Source organism: Equus przewalskii, chromosome 18 (assembly GCF_037783145.1).
Source record: "Equus przewalskii isolate Varuska chromosome 18, EquPr2, whole genome shotgun sequence".
Classification (NCBI taxonomy): Eukaryota; Metazoa; Chordata; class Mammalia; order Perissodactyla; family Equidae; genus Equus; species Equus przewalskii.
In genome coordinates this window covers 3,648,470-3,663,352 of record NC_091848.1, presented here as the reverse complement: position 1 = coordinate 3,663,352, position 14,883 = coordinate 3,648,470, and the positions used below count along the sequence as shown (strand labels likewise).

Below are 14,883 nucleotides of genomic sequence, written 5' to 3'. Positions count from 1 at the left end.
TGTCAGAACCAATGACTCTGCTAATTGTGCGTCTTCACAGCCATTGCTCTTTGCCCTGGACAACCGTTATGGCTAACGTTCTGGTGCTTTTTACTACTTGTACCCAGGGGACCGGCCGGAGACAGTACAATTCTTCAGCACTGTTCGTGTTCCTATGTCCCGTCTGGAAGCTCAGTTGCATGTAGTTGCTGACAAAAACCGAGCTGGAAAACCGCTGCAACTAAATCAGCATTTCTTCCAATTTGGTTTCTTTGGGAAGCAGGAAGATTTTCCAGTTTTAAATACATTCCTCTTCTTCAAGAAGCTGTCCCCCGCGCCCGACAAGGAAGCTTTCTTTCCTAGAAGGTCACGGGGAAGCCCGGAGTCCGCTGCCGAGGCGGGGAGGGCGCGACCCCCGCCCCAGGCCCCGCCAGGCCCGCACCTGCTCGCCCGGGCCTCCGGGGCGGCGCCAAGGGGCTGCGGCAGGAGCTTCCAGGAGCTTCCTGAAGGGCACGAAGACGGCGGGTGGAGACGGACCCGCCGCAGCCCCGGCCAGCCTGGGTCGCTGAGCGGCGCAGGGAGGAGCGCTGGAGCCCGGGCCCGGGGCCGAGCGGGCTGGGTCAGGGCCCGTCCCGCGCGCGAGCTGCCAGCTTCAGCAAGCTCGCCCCCAGTTCTTACACTGGGGGCCATTCTGCTGACGTCCCGAGACGGTCCTGAGGCCCGCGCGGCATCCCCGGGCCCGGGCCGCACGGTGTGGCCGCGCCCGTGGTGTCCCACGGAGCCCGCCGGCGCTGCGGGCGCTACTGCACGGCGCCCGGCTCCCCGGGGCGCACAGGCTCCGCGCGCGCACGCCCCGCGCTCTCTGTGCCCCGGGAGCGGCCCCGCGACGCCGTCACCACCCCTGCGCCCCGGCACCCCGCCACCCCGCCACCGCGGCCGAGCGTGAGCAGCAGACGGGAAGGCGCGGCGGGCCGGGCCGGCGGGGCTGGCGGCTCCTCGGCTCCCGGGCCAGCGCCCTCCCGCAGCGCCAGCTCTCGGGCTCCCGAGCGCGCCCTCGCCGCCTCTCTCGGGACGTCTCGAAGGGGAGAGAGGGAGGAAAAAGTGCCGCCCGCTTTGTCTGGCTCTTCCGTCACTCGGCCCTGAAACTAACCCTAACCAACCACCCTTACCTCCACCTGCCCGACGCCCGCGGATGGAAGACAGGAGCCTGGAGCGTGGGCTCCGAGGGGCGGAGGCGCGGAGGACGCGAGGGCTGACTGCCGCTTGACCCCACGGTGCTTCCCTGCTCGCTTGGTACCTGCGGATGCTGCGGCCCCTCTGAGCATCCGGAGCTCTGCAGCCACTCCTCAGGACTGCGCCGGTCCCCTCCTGGGTCTGACTTCCCTCGTCTCCGTTCTCTGCTGCTCGTTCTCTATCACAAAGTGCTCACAATTTTATCGTTCGTGAGCTAGCAGATAAACGCAAACCAGCGGCGTCGTATTCAAATTCATAATCAACAATGAACGTTAATGGTTGAAACATCGACACAAAACTGACAATGGCTAAAACTGTACACTGTAAAATTAATAGTGAATAAAAATGACAAAAGAACCAAATCTTCATCACAAAATTTAGACCTGCAAAACTTAGAAAACGAACTTTGCAGAAATAATGGCCATCAAAAAATGACAGAAGATAGAATCAGTACAACTTTATATATACAATATTATATAGACAGAAAACTGATGAGCCAAATCTGTAAAATTTAAACAGAAAATAATTGAACACAATTCAATGCAAATAGTTTCAGTAAGACAAAAATTTAAATAACAAGATAAATGTGATGTAAATACGTCATATGGAAAATTAAGAGATTTATATTGGCTTAATGAAGTCCGTTTCGAGAATAGCTTCCTCAGTGAAAATTCATCAATGTCATAGCTCCGATCAAGATATTTGTTTAAAGTGTCCTTTGCGTCAAGACAGTAGGACCAAAGTGGAGAGTGTCCACGCATCCTGTGTTGCCTAAAGTTACCCTGAACACAACCCCCAGAGGGTTCTGGTTGTGCCGTATTTCCAGAAATTCTGTTTTCCCAAGACATGAGTACCATCTACTTGTTTTGATAGCATGGCTGCATTTTCTAGAACCACACACACGCCCTATAAAATCACAAGCCAGCATCCTGGAGGTGGTAAATCGATGTTTTTAATTCATTTTCTCAAAGAATCATTGAGCTGGAAGGGACTTGAGAGATCATCTGACAGAAACCGTCCAGGGCAGATAGCGGTCAGTCCCCTCTTGGCCCTTCCTAGAACATGACAGACATGGAAGAGAACAGATAATAAGAAACGAACACTGTTGGCAGGGAAAAACAAAACCATCCATTTGAAATCGGAAAAAAGGGGAGAATTCCAAACTGCCATTCATAATTCCACTATTTAACTATTTTACTTGTGTTTATATAATCATTTTATGACTAGCCCACAAATTTCCCAGGAATAGGACGTAATATCAAAAACTCTAAAATGAAAGATTTGTTACAAATGTCACATAGTTACAAAGTCACTCTGAGTCACCGGATTAGGGGATGAGGAATGTCTGGAGTGGGGGTGGGGAGTCGAGTACGGGATACACTCTTGGTGCAGCGATGGATTTTCACAACCTCAAGGGAAGAAAAATGGGTAGTATTATTAGAATTTAAAATGTGCATATTTTTTGTACCCCAAAAGCCCAATTCTGGGAAAAATAAAAGTGCTAGTGCACAGAGATTTATGTATAAGGCAGTTTATTGTTTATAATGGCAAAAAAAAAAAAAGGAATCTGCATGTTCCTCACAGGACAGTAGTTGAACAGAGTAGAGCACATCCGCAGGATGGAAAGTGATGCTGCCACACGCGAGGCTATCTTAGATCTATCTTCATTGCACTGGAAAGAGGTCAATGATATTGTGTTAGGTGTTCGAAAAAGGAACAGGAGATATATGGTACAACCCCCTTTACATAGAGCAACCAAAAAAGCTACGCGTGAGAGGCAGTATAGCTTAAAAATTAAGACTATCTGCGTTTAAATGTTATGTCTGCCACACACTAGCTGTGTGACCTTTGGAAAATTACTTGACTTCTCTGTGCCTCAGCCTCCTACTCTATGAAATGGGGCTAATACTTGTGCTTATCTCATAGAGTTATATGTATAGCATAATATCTGTCCAGTCCTTTAAAAATACCACACATATCCTAAGTACTACAAATGCACTTCTATTATTTGTATTGTTATATTTAATGTTTACATTCATACAAAGGAGGAAATATGGAATTTATAACCTAAATAGCATGAATTATATGAAAGAATGGAATTAGAGGAGGAAGCAAAGACTATGAATTTCACATAAATACTTTGCTTTTAACTATTGCAACAAATCTGTGTTACTTTTGCAATTCAGGTAACAGAAACTTTTTAAAAGAAACAAGAGAGAACTTTTTTCTAAAGGGTAAATCTCGAAATGTCAGCACGTATTTGAATGTCCCGCAGGTGGACACTATAGACAGTCAAACTCCTGGACACCTTTTATAGCAAAGACCGTGGCCATGGCTTCCCATGTCCAAGAGCACGACGTCCTACGCGGCTCCTCTACCATTATCACTAACAGACAGACGGTCCCCGGCCTACGACGGCTCGACTTACAATTTTCCGACTTTATGATGGTGTGAGAGCAATATGAACTCAGTAGAAAGCGCACTTTGAACACTGAATTTTAAATTTTGCTCTCTCCCAAGCTGTGGCCACGCGGTGCGCTCCCGCCCTCGTGATGCGGGGCGGCGGTAGCAGCCGGGCCGCCGTCAGCCCGCGCCTCCAGGGGAGCAGGCGGGACACTGCGCCCACAGCCCCGCGCCGAGTGCCGCCCGCAGCGCAGCGTTCGATCACTCACAGAGACAGTCCCTCTACTCTGACAGGCTGTGCGTCGGGCGATCTGGCCCACCTGGAGGCTGACGTCGGTGTTCTGAGCACGTTTAGGGCAGGCGGGGCTGAGCTGTGATGGGCAGGTTAGGGGATTAGTGCATTTTCCACGTCCGTGGGTTTATGGGGACGTGACCCCGCAGTGAGTCAGGAACGATCTGCAGTGGTTTGGTTATGGCCTCGATCGCAGTAAACTGCGTTTTGTTTCTATGAGCGCACCCCAGGTTTAACGATTCCCGTTAGCATCTCCGTAAAGAGCCGCTGCGGGATGACAGGCGATCTGCGTAACTGAGCAGGCCGTGGGCCTAATGCTTCGTATCATTTCCTATTACTGTTTAGTAAGCAAACTTATATTTTACCAAAAACTCTACCACAAAGTAAATTTGAAAGCCTAGAACATTTCATTGTTAAACTGCTCAGAATATTAGCATCAGTTTGCACTAGTGTTACAATTCAACTTGAGGACGCTAGTAAAACTGCTTTTTCTCGTGTGGTTGACCGGTATTTACATAATCTAAGCAGTTATTCAGGCTACTGTCTTCATCAGGATCTGTTAGAGTCCTCAACATATTTACTGAGCGTTGTTGCAGGAAAAATTTTATTTGCATTTATTATTTTTTCCTAAGGCAATTATAGGTAGTCTTCACCACATTCAAAGTGTGTGTAGCTCTGTTAAGAACTACGCACACTTTGGGGATGGCCTTGTGGTGTAGTAAAGTGTGCGTAGCTCTGTTAAGAACTACGCACACTTTGGGGATGGCCTTGTGGTGTAGTGGTTAAGTTCGGCGCACTCCACTTTGGCAACCCAGGTTCGTGGGTTTGGTTCCTGGGCGAGGACCTATACCACTTGTCAGTCATGCTGTGCTGGCGACCCACGTACAAAACAAAGGAAGCTTGGCACAGATGTTAGCTCAGGGCAAATCCCCCTCAGCAAAAAATAAAAAATAAAAAATAAAGTGCATACACTTAAAAGAAAATAAAACCAACAGTCACTAATTTTCAGGTTTTGAAAATTAGCTTTACCTAAGCCGGTGGCAACCTGCTCTGTGTTTTCACTGGGTGTCTGCCCTGCCCGGTGGTAAGCCAGGGTGGTTCTTGACCTAGCGTGCTTGCATCTTAATGGGGAAGAGAGGAGGGATATGTACGAAGATCATTGCAGCCAATGAGAAATGTCATGAAGGCCACCACGGGTGACATGAAGGAGACTGGGCCAGGGACCAGGTGGCTGGGGAGTGCGCAATGACCACTGCCAGAAGGACTTTCAGAGGACGTGGCTTCTCAGTCGAAACCTGAAGGGCAAGAGAGAGGCAGCCACGCAGAAGGAGAGGACGTGGCAGTCATGGTCAAAACAAAGGGAGGCGACCTCTCAAATCCACGGCTGAGGTTAGCTTCTAATGATCACTAATTCTCACCTCTGCGAAAAGGGGCACTTCCAAAGTCTAATCTCAAATTTTGCTCGAGAAGCCTAAATACACTCGCACGTGTTCCTGGGAAGTTGTTCTAGATACTTGGTGTCGGTCACTATTTCCTGCTGTTTTCTTCCTTCAATTATAGAATTTTGTTTTCTAGATTGCTAACATCCATAATTAGGGAGATATTCGCATGCAGTCCCATATAGATGTCAGAGAAACTCCCCACTCCAGCTGCCAAGACGCCTTCTGAGTTAGAGGTGTTTACACAGCAGCGAGCGTGCCCCTGTTCCCCTCTGGCGCATGCTCTGTCCCCACGGCGGCCCGCGCACCCTCTCTCCCGGTGGCCAGTTCCCTTTCCCTGCTCTCTCTCGGATTCACACTGGCTCTTCACTGGCCATTTGACCCTGCAGACCCACTAAACTTGCTGGCTCCCCTCGGACCTCAGTTTCCTCATCTATGAATGGAGGCGGTTGGCCCAGACTGTCTCTAAAGTCTCTTTCAGTTCTAACAGACTGCGGTCTAAGATTCACTGTCCACAAACCCTGCCCAGCTGACCGGGCCGGCCGCCACCTGCTCCCTGTCTGAGCGCAGAGACCTGCGTGCGCGCCCGTCCCCCGAGGAGATGGGTCTGTGAGGGGAGAAGGGAGCAGGTGGAAGGGGGGCTCCGCGACCATGAATTCAGGACACAGGAGGAGGCAGTGAGGTCGCCTGTGGAGCTGGTTTGTGGGCGTGGATGGAGTGACGACACACTTCAATGTCACTAAGTACCTCCTTGAAAAAGGAAGCTACTTTACTACATGGTCTATGACTTTATTTCAAGAAACAAAATTCCTCATAAATCATGCCAAGACGATCTACTCACATTCAAAGTGACACGTTGATTTGTCGCCAATCGGTGACAGTGAGCAGTGCTGACCAGACGTGGACCCAGGCACAGCCCCGCCCTTCATATCGTATCAGCACCGGCTGCCCCGATGCCCCCTTCACAGACAGGAAGGCTGCGCTGCCCACCACCCGTAGCCCCTGTTCAGGGCAGTGCAATATGGTAGATAAGACGGTGGGTCTGGGTTCGAATCCTGATTCTACCACTTATTTGCTATGTGACCTTGATTAAAATTGTTTCAATTCTCTGATCCTCAGCTTTCTCATCTATAAGGTAGGAACCATAGTTATATCTACTTCATAGCTTTTATGAAAACTGAATATTAAACATCTGGCATAAAACTATTTTCTTTAGCTTGTTCAGGTCTCAAATATAAGGTATTGTCTCCATTTCACCGACGAAGAGGCTGAAGCTCAGAGAAGTGCGCGAGCCGCCCAGTTGCACTGCTTCAGAGTGCCGGGGCAGGACCCCAGGCCGGGCCTCCTGCTCCCCGCCACACAGCCACGCGGCAACGTGTGCCTGCCTGTTCACCTGCTCCCTTCCAGCACACGGCCCTGTTATGTTGGCACTGTGAGTGGGGACGGGGCCTTCCTTGAACACACTGCCAATGGCAAGTGTACACACCAAGTAAACGGCTAGACAGAGTGGTTTTCTCTGTATTACCACACGTGTTTTATAAGCCTATATGTATCGAAAGTGCAGAAACATCACATCAATTATTTTGGCTAAAATAAACTTCAAGGAGATTAAGAATCACCACGAAAGAGAGACAAGTGACCATCCTCAAGCAGAGACGGTGCCATAAAGGGTACGAGGCCCTGATCCGTGACCTCTCCAGGCACCCCGCTGCCCCTGGCCGCCCAGGCCGGCGCACAGCGTGTGACTGGCTGTCCCCCGACTTGCGCACGGCAGGCCGTGGAGGGCATGCTCATCAGCTGTTATGCCATCAGCCCACAGGTATGGTTAGATGGCAATAACATGCACGGACATCGAGCACTGTTTACAGGCTGGTAGTCAAGGCTGTCAGTCACGCTTCATGTGACTACAACCAAATCTGTCACAGAGTCTAAACTGACCAATAAATCCACGTCAAGTGGAGAAAATAATTGAAGTGATAATAAAAGGCAACCAGCTTAGATTTTGATTTTCTTGGCAGAAGTCTCCTGCTGCCTGAATGCCATTTAGCTCTTCAGGAAACAGTGCTGAGGGTCTTAAGCCCTCTGGTCATAAGTGCAACAGTGGGGATTAACAGAGATCCTAGCCTCCTGAAGACAAGCTAACTGTGAGATCTGATTTTAAACTAATAGGTGCCGTCAATGGGGGAGAAGCAGCCGCAAGGATCCGAGGGGCATTTGGAGGCACATTGTGTGGATGCAGTTACCATGGTGATGGGTTTGTTCTCCAGGAGACAGAAGCTGGAACCCAGGAGAGACGCATGGAGGCAGGATGTCATTGTCCCAGGAAGCCTTTCACCCTGACCTGCTACTAAGAAGCTTCCAGCATCTCATCAAAGGCCATTTTGCTCCCGGCATTGTCCTGGCAGGAGCGGTGGCTTGGGAGTAATGCCACCAAAGTCTGACAATGTTTCAAGAGAGGTGCCTGGCCTAATTCCTCCCACAGTGACTCACCTAGAAAGGGCAGCAAATTGCCTATCAGTGTGGACATGAGCCCTGACATCCTAATGGGCAGTGTCCGAATTGCTTCACAAAACTCTGCAGCTCCTAATACTGACAATTCTTTCTGACTCAGAGAAAAAACTTGGTATCTGGCTTTTTCACGGTCCCCTTTCTATGACTGTGATGTCCAGATGACAATAGCATGGGTTCACTTCCAAATCAGAGGCTGAGGAACAGGAGTTAGCGTCTCCAGCCAGTGAGAGGTGAGAAACGTCAGGTATTAAAAATAACTTGAAAACCCCTGAAATGGCGAATCAAGTACAGTGCACCCAGTTTTATAGACTCTGTTCAGATATTCTGATGTATATTAAAGTTTGAGAATGCATGAGTTAGATTAAAGGAAGGAACGGTGCCCTGTGTTCACTTGCTTCCAGAACACCCCACTGCTAACAGCCCTGCTGGCTTCTGCTCGTCTTCCCCATCTTTCTGTGTTGGCCTGCTCCACGTTAAGTGCTTGAGCCTCTGTTCTTTATCTGTCCACACTCGCTCTCTTGGAGATCTAATCCAGTCTCATGGCTTTAAATCCATGCACACGCTGACTACTTCCAAACGGGCATCTTCAGTTCTCCAAACACCCACCCAAGCCCAGATGCGCGTCCACCTGCTCGTTTGGCACCTCCACTCCGTGTGCCTGGACTATCACACAAGCGAAAACCAAGTTTCTAATCTTTCCCCTACAAACTCCTTCTACCTAGAACCTTCTCTGGCTCTCTAAATAATTCCATTTTAGTTGCATGAGCCAAACACCTCATCGATCCTCATTGGCCTTTCCCGCTGTCTCATGCCTTTGGGGTCAGTTTAGGACCCTGTGAGCTGCGGTGATCCAACAGATCATAGGAAAGGGCCCCATGAGGACAGACACCATGGCTGCCCTTCTCTCTGCTGTGTGCCAGCCCCAGGCCTGGCACAGAATGGGCTGGTAGGAAGCTCACCAGAGAAGGGAAGTCGCCGGTGAGTGAGTGCAAGTGTCCTTCCGGCAAGACTGGGCCCTCAGCATATCTAAATGGCGTGTCTTTTTTTGATGGTTACGAGACGGTGCCAAGTGGATGAGCTGTTTACCCACATGGCACTGCTCCAAGCACTGTCACGCTGCGAGGCTCCACCTCAAAGTGCCACCATGGGCCTCACAAGATTGTTCACAAGGGCCCCCAGAACGGGTACAATTTTCAGGGCCTACCTCATTGAACACTCAATACTTCTGAACTTAGGCTAAGAAGACCGAAAATAGTGAACTAAAAATATAAAAATAATATCCCTGCTAAAGAATCATAATGCCTTTTTGTGGTGCTTCTCGATTTTAAAAAATCTCAGAAGGCTAGATGAAGGAAAGTCATGACATATTAATGATCTCAAATGTGTGCTGGGATTGGCAGAACAGAAAGTGTCATGAATAATTCAAATACGACACCAACTTTTTTTCCTTCTTGCAAAAGGTTGAAGCACGGAAAGCGAGTGAGGGAGGCTTCTGGAAAGACAGAGTCATCTAGTGTGTTGTCCAGTGACTGTCTTGTACTTGGAGGGTTAATGCAAGTTCAAGCAACATAGGACACCAGCCAGTCATTTTGAAGGGGTTATACTGAAATCTTTTGACACCGCATTTCGTTCCCTCTGACTCTGGCAGCTGCTTGAGAGAGTTAAGACTGAATGTTTGATGCCCAGTGAATCAAAGTCTGTTTTTGAACTCAAATTCCAAATCCTGAAGGAATGGTCACTGAGAAGAAAGGGGAGCAGGAAAGAGCTCTAGAGCCATGGTTGGGACCCTCTCTCCTTCTCTCCACGCGAGCAAGGATAGGAAGCTGGCGGTACGGCCCGAAAGGAGGCTCGGAGGACTGGTGACTGCGCGTAGGCCAGGAACAAAAGCCGACACAGCTACCTTTGTGCTTTAATACTTTTTCTATGCTGCCTTTTTTCCTGAGACTACTTTTTAAAACACAGCTATCATGTGCTGAAGAAGAGCAGAGACAATTTTAGCTGTGCACAGATTGTCACGACTTCACGTGTGAGCAAGACTGAATTTCTGTTAAATCTCTATACTGTGTGTACTTATACACACATACATGCAATACATACATGCGCACATATAATGAATATATTTTAACAGTGCAGGAAAACATATTTTTAAAAAAAACTGCTGAAAATATGCTCAAGGCTCAAATTAATGAAGAATGAGGATCTAAGTGATTAAGCCAAGACTAAACCTCAGGAAAACTATGAAGTTAAACTTGTCTTTCAGAGACTCAGTAGAGAAGATAAATCAATAGGTACTTGAGTCAATCCATAAATTATCTGCTGCAGGGGCTGGCCCAGTGGCACAGCAGTTAAGTTCGCGTGTTCTGCTTCTCGGTGGCCTGGGGTTCGCCGGTTCGGATCCCAGGTGCGGACATGGCTCTGCTTGGCAAAAGCCATGCTGTGGTAGGCATTCCACGTATAAAGTAGAGGAAGATGGGCATGGATGTTAGCTCGGGGCCAGTCTTCCTCAGCAAAAAGAGGAGGATTGGCAGTAGTTAGCTCAGGGCTAATCTTTCTCAAAAAAAAAACACGAAAAAAATTATCTGCTGCAGGTTGTCTTTTAGAAGGCCCAAAGGGATTGGAACCAAGAAAAAGGAGAGAAACCAGCCCACAGGTCAGGCAGCAACTGGGGAAAGAGCAATACATCCATCCATCCACCCACCCATCCATCCACCCACCCACCCATCCATCCACCTACCCACTCATCCATCCACCCACCCACCCATCCATCCACCCACCCATTCACTCATCCAACCACACATTCACTCATCCACCTACCCACCCATCCATCCACACACTCATCCACCCATCCACCCACCCACCCATCCACCCATCCACTCACCCATCCACCCACCCATCCGCCATCCAACCTCCCATTCACTCATCCACCTACCCACTCATCCATTCATATACTGAGTGTATACTAATGTCAGGCACTGTGTGAGGTGCTGTGGATATGAAATAAAACCCAGAACCCCTCACTTCACTGAGCTCTCAGCCCAGTGGATGACAGAAACAAGGAACCCCAAAATCTTGGTTGCCAACTGCTGAGCTACGGCAAGGGAGGAGTAGGGGGCTGTGGGTATATAGAGAGGAGGCAACTAGTATTCATCAGAAAGCCATCTGAGATTTCAGACTTTCAGGAGTCAGAATGCAACTCCTTTCTGTAGGGATTAAACTACATGGAAGCTGAATTTCCTATTTTATTTCCTTATTTATACCACATAGCTTACATAATCATTTCTATGTGTTTTAGAGGCAATCTCTAAATGTAGGTATCTCTCCATATATTAAGAACTGACATAAATAACTATTTTTCAAGCTAATGCCCAGCTATATGTAAACTATAAGAATAAATTTCATTAAAAATACTGGACTGTGCCCATAATCAACTAATTTGCAGACCTTTTAATTAAGCACCTACTATGTGCCAAGTCTGTACTAGGAAGTTTCACATGGTCATATTGCAGAAATCCTGAAGATTTCTGGATTCTGGTGAAGAAGATATTGTGATCCCTATTTTATAGTATATATACATATATATATATATATATATATATATATATATATACAATTATGAGAGATGAGATGTCACAGGTCTCCTTGAAAGGAAGACTAAGACTTGACCTAAGAGCTTCTGATTTCAAGTCCAGCTTTTTGTTATCACTATTATTATCGTTGTCATCATCATCATCGTTGTCATTTTATCTCACCATCACCATGTATATCATAATGTATATTACAGATAGATATTTTAGTCACTAATAATTTGCAACATAATATACCCACGGCAAGTATTGTCTAGAAAGACATTAAAGATTGTCTAATTCAGGGTAGCCTGCAAGTAAAATGTGTCCCTTTTTGGCTAGCACAGTGTTTTTGTAGTTTAATTTGAATCTGAATGTTTCTCTTGGATGTGTGTGGGGGGAGGCGGTAGAACCCCCGTCTGCAGTTGTCCAGGGCACCCACTCCCGACTGGATCCTATATGCTTTGAGTTAATCCCTGAATCCTGGTATAAGCCTCTTCTTTTACCAGTGAGGAAAATGATGCCCAAGAAAGTTAATTCACTTCCCCAAGTCACAGTGCTCAGTGGCCTTTGCTGGAGGACTTCAGCACCTGGACATGGAGACAGCCTCGCTCACGTGAGCGTCAGCAGCCATCACGGCCAGGCAGCCCTGTGCGGCTCGAACCAGAGCACATCAGCATCACCTGAGCAGCGTTTGTTTGTTTTCTGATTTAAAAAAAATCAAAAGGACACTCTCTTTCTTTCTAATGGGATAAAAAAAATAATACATACACTTGCTTTAGAAGAATCAAACCATTCAAAGGGGTATATAATGAAAATCATAGTCCTCTACCCTCTAGGTCAAAACTCTTAATAATTGCATCCCTCTGGAAACTTTCCACACACAAAGAAGTAAACACATGTACCTGTCTTCCCTCTTATTTAAACTCAAATGACACCCACAGTGTTTTTCTTCTTTCTCTTAGCGTACCCTGTGAATAGTTACGAGTCTCCTGGCCGTTCATGTGGTTCCGCCTTACTCTTTTAATGACTACATAGTATTTCATTGATTGGAATTTCCATAATATATTTAACCAATCTTCAATGGAAGGATATTTAGGTTATTTCCAGTGTTTCGTTATTACAAATAGCTTTGTAACATATCGTTGCCTAAATATGTAAATATATTGATGGGATAAAATCTTAGAATTTCTGAGTCAAAGGAAATATGTTTAAAAAAAATTGACAGAGATTTCTAAATTGCCTAATATTGGTGTACTGAAACCAGCTTGTACCAGCTAGAATAGCCAATTGTTAAATATTCAAGAATCTTGTAAGTTAGTAGACTGCTTATAGTTTGAAATCAGCTATGGTGAGAGTATTTATACTATGAAAACCTGGTCTTTCAATTTTTTTTTTTTTTTCTGGCAAACCAGTTTACCAGCTCACCACTGCCCGTAAAGATAACTAACGCTCGTTTGGGGAGGTTCTTGAAGTGGGGGGCCTGTCCCAGGCCTACAGAATCGGAGCATCTGTGGCTGGGAACCTGGAGACCCCGGACTCGTGCAGAATCTCCAGTGGGAGTTGAGTGCATCCCACCTGGACCCAGCGGCGAGGGAGCCTCAGTGGTGCTCAGGGAAGGAGGCGATGGCGGGGACCTGAGGGGGCTTTCTGGAGACGTTACTAAATTGGAGCTGGCGGACTGTTAAGGAGTTAGATACACAACGGGTCCTGGAGAGGTGCGGGAGATGTTGTCCTCAGCTGTGTGAAAAACAGACCCCTGCGAGGCCAAGCTCACAGGCGGGGGTTCCTCGCGCTCAGCTGCCCTCATGGCCATCTGTCCTCTACTCCCTGTCGGACTCACCTCAGAACTGCACCCTGATCCTCCTCGCACCCATCCTACTGACACGCTCACTCACGTACATACGCCAAGATAGGCACACTTTCTCTTCTCTCCCCACCTTCAAAGTCCTACCTCAGCTCCGACTGAGTTAAATTTGAGTGAATGATCCCAAGGGCATTAATATACACTCACACAAAGAGGGCCCGTCTCTCTGGATTAGGCCCTGAGCTCACTTGTCACTAGAGCCTAGAGCTCTTGGAGGTCAGACAGGGCCTTTCTGACCACAAACATCACAGTGACACAGAAATCCCACTCCCAGGCCCCACCTTCCCATGGATTCCAGGAAGGCCTCATCTGAGAGGCCGTTATAACCTTTCTGCCCAACACACGTCCCCCACAACATTACCCCCATGGGGCTTAACTCAAGGTGGAAGGGAGACCAGCTGATGGGGATCTCGATAAGAGCAAGCCACTTCCAGGAAAAGTGACAATCCTGTTATCTGGGCCATTCTACTGTTTTTCTTTCCACTCAATGACCGTTTGGTTAAACAGATTAAGATAACGAAAGGAGCAGTTCAGAGCAGTAGTCCAGCGCACAGATGATAGAGATCAACTGTCTGAGTTCATATGCCAGCTCCGCCGTTGATTAGCAGCTTGCCCTTGGGTATGCTGCTTACTTGACATGTGTTCCTCAGCTTCCTCGTGTGTAAAATGGGGAGACAGTAGTGTAATAACAGTACCTATTTCACAGTGTTTTGTGAAGCTTAAATAAGGTAATATATGTGTGCACATGTACCACACATGCACACGTACAGCACTTAGAACAATGGCACATTAATAACTGCGACATGCAATAGCTATTTTGACTGTTCAGACAAAGTCTTTCAAATATTAATTCTCCACTTCAGATTGCTTCTCTCTTGATGGACAAACCCTGGGACGGGAAAATTAAGCCAGCTTCACTGCAACAAGAGGGATCTACATGATAGATGAGGGAGGGGGAAAAGAGAGAGTGGCTAGAACGCTTTAATGACAATTTTCAGCAGTTTCTTGCTCACACACACACATAAAATCAAAATTGTTCATTTTAACAAGCTATAGTGGAATATAAGTTGCAAAAATAGTTGCTTTAGACTTCAGTTTTGACAGATCTTACAAGAGTTTTCCTTACTTTCAAAATCACTGACTCAATGTGAAAAAGCAAAGTATGAATGGGGCAGTACCTCCTGCTCCATCACTGGAGGCCTCTCTGCTCCTCTCTTTCTGTTTGGTCCTTCTGACGGGATTCAGGGGAAGCCACGGGAGCCAGGAGGGCCAGGAGGCGCTGAGCACCGGGAGAAGTTGCACAGGAAACTGCAGGGAAAAGGGCGTTTCATTCCTGTCTCTCCCACTCGGCACAGAGCCCTGTCCCCAGGGGCAAAGTCACCACAAGAGAAACAAGTCTCCGGCTGGTGTGTGAGAGAGCGGGGAGACCGAGAGTATATTCCATATTTACTTCGACTGATGCACACTCGCTCACCGTCAGGACTGGGATGTCAATCCTAATTACAAAGCAGCTCTACTTCCTGATTTGTTCCTTACAAATGATGCATTTTTAAAAAAGGGTTATAATGACATAATGTAAAATGTATTAAAACATCC

At 47.5% G+C, this 14,883-nt stretch overlaps 1 long non-coding RNA gene across 1 annotated transcript; it reads right to left on the bottom strand.

The window, feature by feature from the left end:
* Nucleotides 1-2,727: 2,727 nt before the first annotated feature.
* Nucleotides 2,728-14,595, bottom strand: LOC139076974 (uncharacterized). The gene is made up of 2 exons (XR_011529058.1): nt 14,466-14,595; nt 2,728-2,884 (listed from the first exon to the last, which is right to left on the bottom strand). It is a non-coding gene; the product is annotated as an uncharacterized lncRNA (long non-coding RNA).
* Between the last annotated feature and the right edge of the window lie 288 nt (nt 14,596-14,883).